The sequence below is a fragment of the Myxocyprinus asiaticus genome, chromosome 7 (assembly GCF_019703515.2).
Source record: "Myxocyprinus asiaticus isolate MX2 ecotype Aquarium Trade chromosome 7, UBuf_Myxa_2, whole genome shotgun sequence".
Taxonomy (NCBI): domain Eukaryota; kingdom Metazoa; phylum Chordata; class Actinopteri; order Cypriniformes; family Catostomidae; genus Myxocyprinus; species Myxocyprinus asiaticus.
The window spans coordinates 25194469-25204044 of record NC_059350.1 but is presented as its reverse complement, the minus strand read 5'-3'; positions in this window follow the sequence as shown (position 1 = coordinate 25204044).

The following is a 9576-nucleotide window of genomic DNA, read 5'->3' as shown; positions in this document are numbered from 1 at the left end:
CATCATCATCATTTTGTTATTTCCAATAACAAGTAATGCAGAACTATTCGCTTTTGTCCAGTAATGAACTTTGGTCCACTTTGTGAGCATGTTTGAACTTATCACAGAGTTTTGTACAGAAACAAGTCATTTCGCAAGTATTTTTGAAATTAATTCTTGGATGGAAATCCGAATGGAAATCAATCAGTGGGTATATGTCTATACCAAATGAATTTAGTCTATTTTATGTCATTAGAGTAATACCAAACAATCTTGGGTTGTTAGAAATTTACCAATGTCCACACATCTGGCTGTTTTAGGCTTCTAAGGTCCAGAAAATCACAAGGGTGCTGGAGTGGAAGGTCACCATGGACAAACTAAGAGAACTGAGGGCCACTAATCCTGCAGTCCCCATGGTGACTCGGTTTGATGTGGAAGAGGTGCCAAATGTTCTACAAGCTCCTGTGATCCTGTGCAGGAGGACCTCTCTCAGCTTCCATGTAGGTGTTTACTAGTCACTAAAGTGTTACTAGTATTCCATTTCTCTCCCAGGGTGTAACATTAAACAAATGTTTTGTCTTTCAGAGGACATCCTTGAGCTGAAAAAAGATCTGGACCAAGAGCTGGATGAGCCAATTTTGAGTTGGACCAGCACAAAGATCTTACAATACTACATGTAACCACCTTTTTGGTCACTTCTCCATGTGCAGAGCCATTACTATACAGCAGAGCTTAATATATTATTGCACTAAACATATTTTGTCCATGATACTTTCCTCTTGTACATTGATTATACTAAATACTTTGAAAATATTTCTAATTGTTCTTATGTTATTGCATTTTTAATAGTTGTAAAATAAACATTTTATAAAGATATTACACAACCAGGATCAATGGGTTCACAGGGGGTTCACATTGTTCATTGCTGAGGGCTGAACAATTGTTTTTATTGACATACAGTTGAAGTCAGAAGTTTACATACACTTGTCAGAAATTTTTTTAACTACCCCACAGATTTTATATTAGCAAACTATAGTTTTGGCAAGTCGTTTATGGCATCTACTTTGTGCATGACACAAGTAATTTTTCCAACAATTGTTTACAGACAGATTTTTTCACTTTTAATCGACTATATCACAATTCCAGTGGGTCAGAAGTTTATATACACTAAGTTAACTGTGCCTTTAAGAAGCTTGGAAAATTACAGAAAATGACGTCAAGACTTTAGACAATTAGCTTCTGAAAGGAGGTGTACTGAATTGGAGATGTACCTGTGGATGTATTTTAAGGCCTACCATCAAACTCAGTGCCTCTTTGCTTGACATCATGGGAAAATCTAAAGAAATCAGCCAAGACCTCAGAAAACAACTGTGGACCTCCACAAGTCTGGTTCATCCTTGGGAGCAATTTCCAAATGCCTGAAGGTACCACGTTCATCTGTACAAACAATAGTATGCAAGTTTAAACACCATGGGACCACACAGCCATCTTACCGATCAGGAAGAAGACACATTCTATCTCCTAGAGATGAATGTAGTTTGGTGCGAAAATTGCAAATCAATCCCAGAACAACAGCAAAGGTCCTTGTGAAGATGCTGGAGGAAACAGGTAGACAAGTATCTATATCCACAGTAAAACAAGTCCTATATCAGCATAAGCTGAAAGGCTGCTCAGCAAGGAAGAAGCCACTGCTCCAAAACTGCCATAAAAAAGCTAGACTACAGTTTGCAAGTGCACAAGGGGTCAAATATCTTACTTTTTGGAGAAATGTCCTCTGGTCAATGAAACAAAAATTGAACTGTTTGGCCATAATGACCATCATTATGTTTGGAGGAAAAAGGGTGAGGCTTGCAAGCCGAAGAACACCATCACAACTGTGAAGCATGGGGGTGGCAGCATCATGTTGTGGGGGTGCTTTGCTGCAGGAGGGACTGGTGCACTTCACAAAATAGATGGCATCATGAGGAAGGAAAATTATGTGGATATATTGAAGCTACATCTCAAGACATCAGCCAGGAAGTTAAAGCTCGGTCGCAAATGGGTCTTAAAAATGGACAATGACCCCAAACATACCTCCAAAGTTGTGGCAAAATGGCTTAAAGACAACATAGTCAAGGAATTGGAGTGGCCATCACAAAGCCCTGATCTCAGTCCGATAGAAAATTTGTGGGCAGAACTGAAAAAGTGTGTGCGAGCAAAGAGGCCTACAAACCTGATTCTGTTACTCCAGTTCTGTCTGGAGGAATGGCCCAAAATTCCAGCAACTTATTGTGAGAAGCTTGTGGAAGGCTACCCAAAGTTAAAAGACCCAAGTTAAACAATTTAAAGGCAATGCTACCAAATACTAACAAAGTGTATGCAAACATCTGACCCACTGGGAATGTGATGAAATAAATAAAAGCTGAAATAAATTATTCTCTCTACTATTATTCTGACATTTCACATTCTTAAAATAAAGTAGTGATCCTAACTGACCTAAGACAGGGAATGTTTTCTACAATTAAATGTCAGGAATTGTGAAAAACTGAGTTTAAATGTATTTGGCTTAGGTGTATGTAAACTTCTGACTTCAACTGTATATATTTTAGAAATATGATTTTGTGTATTTTTTATGCATTTTTGAAATTTTTAGATCTGCTCTATATACAGTAACTTCTTGGTTATGTGACCTAGTGATGTCAGACCACCTGTGATGCATTCACACACATCTTACATGACTTGGATTTTGGAAATATGATTTTGTTTATTTTTTATGATTTTTTTTTTTTTTCAAATTCATATAACTTCCAGATCATGTGACCTGATGATGTCACACCACCTGTAATATATTTACAAACAACTATAACACATCTTACATGACTTGGATTTTAGAAATATGATTTTGTGTATTTTCTATTAATTTTAGAAATTTTCAAATCTACTCTAAATACAGTAACTTCTTGGTTATGTGACCTAGTGATGTCAGACCACCTGTAATGCATTCACACACATCTTACACGACTTGGATTTTGGAAATATGATTTTGTGTATTCTTTATGAATTTTTGAAATTTTCAAATTCATATAACTTCCAGATCATGTGACCTGATGATGTCACCCCACCTGTAATATATTTACAAACACCTATAACCAGGGTTGGGAGGGTTACTTTTGAAATGTGTTCCACTACATATTACAGAATACATGCTGTAAAATGTAATTTGTAATGTATTCTGTTAGATTACTCAAGGTCAGTAACGTATTCTAAATACTTTGGATTACTTCTTCAGCACTGGTAGATTTTTTCACTTGTTTTGACTATAAAAACTCTGCCAGTACAGTAAGACAAAATACACATGTTAAAAATACATTCTCTGAAAAACCTAAATATCTTATGCAGTGTTGTTTCTAAAACAAGATCAATCAAACTGATCTTGTTTTAAGGATTTTAGATATTTTTACAGGAAAAAAATACAAAAATTATTATCAAGAATACAGTTACTTACATCATTGCATATTTGGAAATATGATTTAATGTATTTTTTATTAATTTTTGAAATGTTCAAATCAATATAACTTCCAGATAATGTGACCTGATGATGTCACACCACCTGTAATATATTTACAAACTTCTATAACACATCTTACATGACTTGGATTTTGGAAATAAGATTTTGTGTATTTGTTATGAATTTTTGAAATGTTCAAATCCATATAACTACCAGATCACGTGACCTGATGATGTCACCCCACCTGTAATATATTTACAAACTTCTATAACACATCTTACACAACTTGGAGTTTGGAAATATAATTTTGTGTATTTTTTATGAATTTTTGAAATGTTCAATCCATATAACTACTAGATCACGTGACCTGATGATGTCACCCCACCTGTAATATATTCACAAACACCTATAACACATCTTACACAACTTGGATTTTGGAAATATGATTTTGTGTATTTTTTATGAACTTTTGAAATTTTCAAATCTATATAACTTCTTGGTCATGAGACCTAGTGATGTCAGACCACCAGTAATGCATTCACACACATCTGACACACATATTACACTACTTGGATTTTAGAAATATGATTTTGTGTATTTTTTATGAATGAAATTTTCAAATCCATATTACTTCCAGAACATGTGACCTGATGATGACACCCCACCTGTAATATATTTACAAACTTCTATAACACATCTTACACGACTTGGATTTTGGAAATATGATTTTGTGCTTTTTTTTATGAATATTTGACATTTTCAAATCTACTCTATACAGTAACTTCATGGTTATGTGACCTAGCGATGTCAGTCACCTGTAATGCATTCCCACACATCTGACACACATCTTACACAACTTGGATTTTGGAAATATGATTTTGTGTATTTTTTATGTATTTTTGGTTACTTCTTGGTTATGTGACCTAGTGATGTCAGACCACCTGTAATATATTCACAGACACCTATAACACATCATACATGATTTGGATTTTGAAAATATTATTTTGTGTATTTTTTATGAATTTTGGAAATTTTCAAATCTACTGTGTGTAACTTCTTGGTTATGTGACCTAGTGATGTCAGACCACCTGTAATGCATTCACACACATCTGACATACATCTTACACAACTTGGGTTTTGGAAATATGATTTTGTGTATTTTTTATGAATTTTGAAAATTTTCAAATCTACTGTATATAACTTCTTGGTTATGTGACCTAATGATGTCACACCACCTGTAATGCATTCACACACATCTGACACACATCTTACATAACTTGGATTCTATAAATATTATTTTTTGTATTTTTTATTAATTTTTGAAATTTTCAAATCTATATAACTTCCTGGTCATGTGACCTAGTGATGTCAGACCACCTGTAATGCATTCACACACATCTGACACAACTTGGATTTTGGAAATATGATTTTGTGTATTTTTAATGCATTTTTGAAATGTTCAAATCTATATAACTTCCTGGTCATGTGTCCTGATGATGTCACACCACCTGTAATATATTCACAAAGACTATACTCACAAACACCTATATCATATTTTACATGACTTGGATTTTGGTTTAAAATGTGTGTGTGTTTTTTATTTATTTATTTATTTTTTTTATTTATTTATTTTTTTTTATGAATTTTAATTTCTGAAATATTTAAAAACCAATCAACCTCCTTTGACACAGGCAAGACTTCAACCTATGTTACCAGCATGCCTATCTTAATGAATCATGGCAAAGCACTTGTACTACCCACTAGGCCACATGTCAGCCTGTCTTGGCAACTATTTACTATGCATCAACAATTTTAATAAGTGACCATAACTTGTAGTTTGGATGATGCCTGACATGAGATCTGAACTCATGTGCTTAGTGTTGCCAAGACCCTGCTCTAGACATGGAGCAACAGGACTTACTCCAAACGACCTGGATAGTTTACATGAGATTACTAACTGGATTACTAACTCAAAGGACAGTTTACCCACAACTAAAACTTCTGTCATTAATACCATTGTATGCTCATGTGAAACCCTTAATATTGTTCTTGTTCCATGTTACACAAAAGTTACTTACATGCAAGTTATTTAGCTGATTATCCAAGTAGATGTTTTCCATACAATGAAAGCAGATGCAACTAGATGCATCCAGTTAATAAATTAATAAAAAATACACAAAATCATATTTCCAAAATCCAAGTCATGTATGATGTGTTATAGGTGTTTGCAAATATATAACAGGTGGTGTGACATCATCAGGTCACATGACCTGGAAATATATGGATTTGAAAATTTCAAAAGTTCATAAAAACACACAAAATCATATTTTCAAAATCCAAGTTGTGTAAGATGTGTGTCAGGTGAGTGTGAATGCATTACAGGTGGTCTGATATCACAAGGTTGCATGACCAGGAATAGATTTGAACATTAAAAAAATTAATAAAAAATACACAAAATCATATTTCTAAAATCCAAGTCATGTATGATATGTTATAGGTGTATGTTAATATATAACAGATGGTGTGACATCATCAGGTCACATGACCAGGAAGTTATATGGATTTGAACATTTCCAAAATTCATAAAAAATACACAAAATTGTCAGAGGGTGAGGGGAGACAAAGGGACCCAAATGCAGAGGGAAACAGTCAATGAGTTTATTAACAACATCGTTTGTAAACAAGGACAGGCGCACCTGGCACTGGCTGCAGTGATGAGCAGAGTCAAAAGCTATAGCTGCTCAGCGGGCTAAGGAATGAGTGTGTTAGTATGATGAGTGCGTGCATTGTGGAAGTCAGAAGCAATCCGAAGAGAGTCTGTTAAAGCTGCTGTGGTGCGAAGCAAAGCCCAGGTGAGTTTCTCCCCCGACACGCGGACAGAGACCGGGAGGAATCCTCCTCCAAGAGAACTGGGTGACAATACAGGTGAAGGCGATGGTGAACAGGAAGGTAACCACACCTCTAGAGACAGGCAACCAACAGACACATGGCAAATCTCCAACTAAACAAGAGAGCACAGTTAACACTTGACAGCAAACAATAAACTGGCAAAGAAAGAGGGAAAACACATGGAATAAGTAGGGAGTGCAATCTGTGTGAAGCAGGTGGAATGGGCGAGAAAATCATTGCCATGATCAGCGCCTCCCCGGAACGATCAGTGTTCCCATGGAAACACTGATCACGTGTGCTGGCTCCACCTGTGAGACACGAGGGAGAGAGAATAACAAACAACAGTATGAGCTGTCACAAATGCCGGAACCGTGACACAAAATAATTTCCCCAAAATCCAAGTCATTGTTTGTAAATATATAACAGGTGGTGTGACATCATCAGGTCACACACAGGTTTTATTTTTGAAAATAAAATGTTAAAATCATTAAAAAAAAATGTATAAAGTTACAATTCCAAAATAAGTCAAGCAAGGTGGAAAGGTGTTGCATATGCTATAGGAGGTCTGACATTCATCTATTTCTGTTAGCTATAAGTTAAATGCAATTTCAGTTACATTACATTGTTATAACATCATTACATATCCTAGGGAATAAGCCATTTATGGCTTTAAATGTTTGCTTTTTGTACCATATATTTCTACTTAACTTTTTTGACAATATTAAGTTACATCTGGATAAAACTACACGTTTTTATAGCCACAGATTAATCTGTTTTTCACCAGCCTTTGTCCATTTCACCCTTTAGAGACACTCCCTAACTTTGCCTGCCGAATGTCTAACGAATGTCCAATATAAAACCAACTTTACCGCAGTGTTTTGAAGAAGCTGTTCGTTCCACCAAAACACACCACAGAGTTATTCAGCAACGATAAAATAAATATACATTACAACGCAGTGTATTTTTAAAAATACACTGTGTTGTACAATATCGGAAGCAAAAAGGCAAAAAGCAAGTTTATTTTGTATTCATAGATGAATACATGGTATACAGTTCATCATCTTATAATTACTCAAATTAAATAAAATGTATTCATTTAGTTTGTTTTAAAGGTGTTTGTAACTTTGACTTTGACATACATTTTCTAAAATATTTTCAATTCAGTATAGATCTCCATCATCTCCATACAGTTTCCATGATGTTAAAAACAACCAGCTATGTGATTTAAATACAATTTGATCTTAAAAACCATTTGTGACCTCTTAGTGTTTGTTTGTAAAGAAATTGTTCCCATTCGGTCTTGATAATTGTATTTTTTGCCTTTTTAAAATTTAATTTAAGAAAATGTTTATTTATTTAAATAAATTATAGACATAATTATTATTTACTATTTAATTATTATTAAAACATTGGACTGTATATATACTGTATACAGTTTTTACCTAAATAGCCTAATAACTTCAGTTATCAGTAACTTATCAGTAACTGCCCATGTTCAAATTTCTTATTGTTTAAATGGGCTATAGTTTTGTTTGTTCACATCATTAATATTTAATAGACATATATTCAGATTTAACAGATATGCACAAGACTTAGAACTTTTCCACTAGAGGGCAGCATAAATTCCTGGATGATTCAGTGGGAAATGAACCATGGGATCCAGACATACAAAATACCAAATAATAATCACAAAACTTTCTTATGTTATGACAGATCTTTCACTGAAGGCTTGACAAAAGTGACGTTATTTCTGTAACATATTTTCTTCAGTCTGCTGGTCTTTAGGAGTGTGAGAGGAAATGTGTCAATGTTTCACCTAGTCTGTACAGTATGTGTCCCTCCCTGATCCCATCAGGTCAGAAATTACAGTCTTGTGTGTACGGTCAGTCATGTCCTTACACTGTTTTCTTCTAATAACACTCAGCAGAGCAAACAGTTGTCTTTATTCATAATGACTCACACAAAAATCTACAACATTATATTTTTTACCTTGAGATCATACAATATTAGAAAACATGCTAAATAGTCTACTTTTCCGATGAAGAAATATGACATTCACAGAAATAATAATAATAATAATAATTGAAATAATCTAAATTCTATCAAATGTAAACCAAATGTGTAGCATCTAATCATAATTAATTCAGGTTCAAAAACTAGACAGGTCTTTATAGCATTATTGTTCCATTCAGAGTGATAACCAGCACATTTAACATCACCGCAGCTGGGACTAAATCATTCAACCACAATTTTATGCACAATATTAAATGCATCTCCATCCTGACTTAGTGTTAAATTTGCATTCTGACATTTTATTCCAAAACACGTGCCTCAATTTCATTATTGTTTAATTTTTCAGTCTCTTTGCTCTGTAGACTGCAGAAATGCAATCTGAGGTCTGGGATCTATAGCCACCAGCAGGTGCAGAGCTGCCTTGACCTCATACCCCTCATTTATGTCCCCTGGGCCTCGAGGAAAATTAGATCCCTTTGTCTTGACTTCTTTCACTCACCATATACACAATGTACAAACCCTCCAGATAAAATTGAGGGTCATTACATATGGAAATAAGGCAAAATGCCTGCTTAACAAGTTAATACATAGTGCTTTTTGTTAAGGATGCTCACCATCAAGAAGTCTGAATGTACTACAGTATGGATGATGCAGCTGGCTGAACAAACTGAATCAATCTTTCAGTTAAATATAGGGATTTTTGTCATGTTTTGTAAGATAATTCATTAGCTGAATAGGCAGGAAGACCTGATTTACAGATATATTTGAACAGCTTTAAGCCAAGGTGATAGCTCAATAATATAGAAAATATATAAATAATGGGTGATATAATTTAAAGGGATAGTTCACCCTAAAATTTTCTAATCATTGACTCACCCTCATGCAGGGCTTGACATTAACAACCACCCACCCGCCAAATGCAGGGAGAAATCGGCAGTGGTGGGTAACTCCGTCACCCTTACTAGCCAATTTGGCAGGTGGCCGCAGCCGAATCAGATTTAATTGTAGGCCTATTCATCCTGCGTTCAGTGCCTTATAAGCACTAAATATGCCTCTCATAACTTCCGCATCTGTGCGCGGCCAGGTTTGGGGAGTAACGGAATACATGTAATGGGATTAAGTATTTAAAATACAAAATTTAAGTAACTGTATTCCACTACAGTTACAAGTTAAATCATTGGTATTTAGAATACAGTTACATTCAAAAA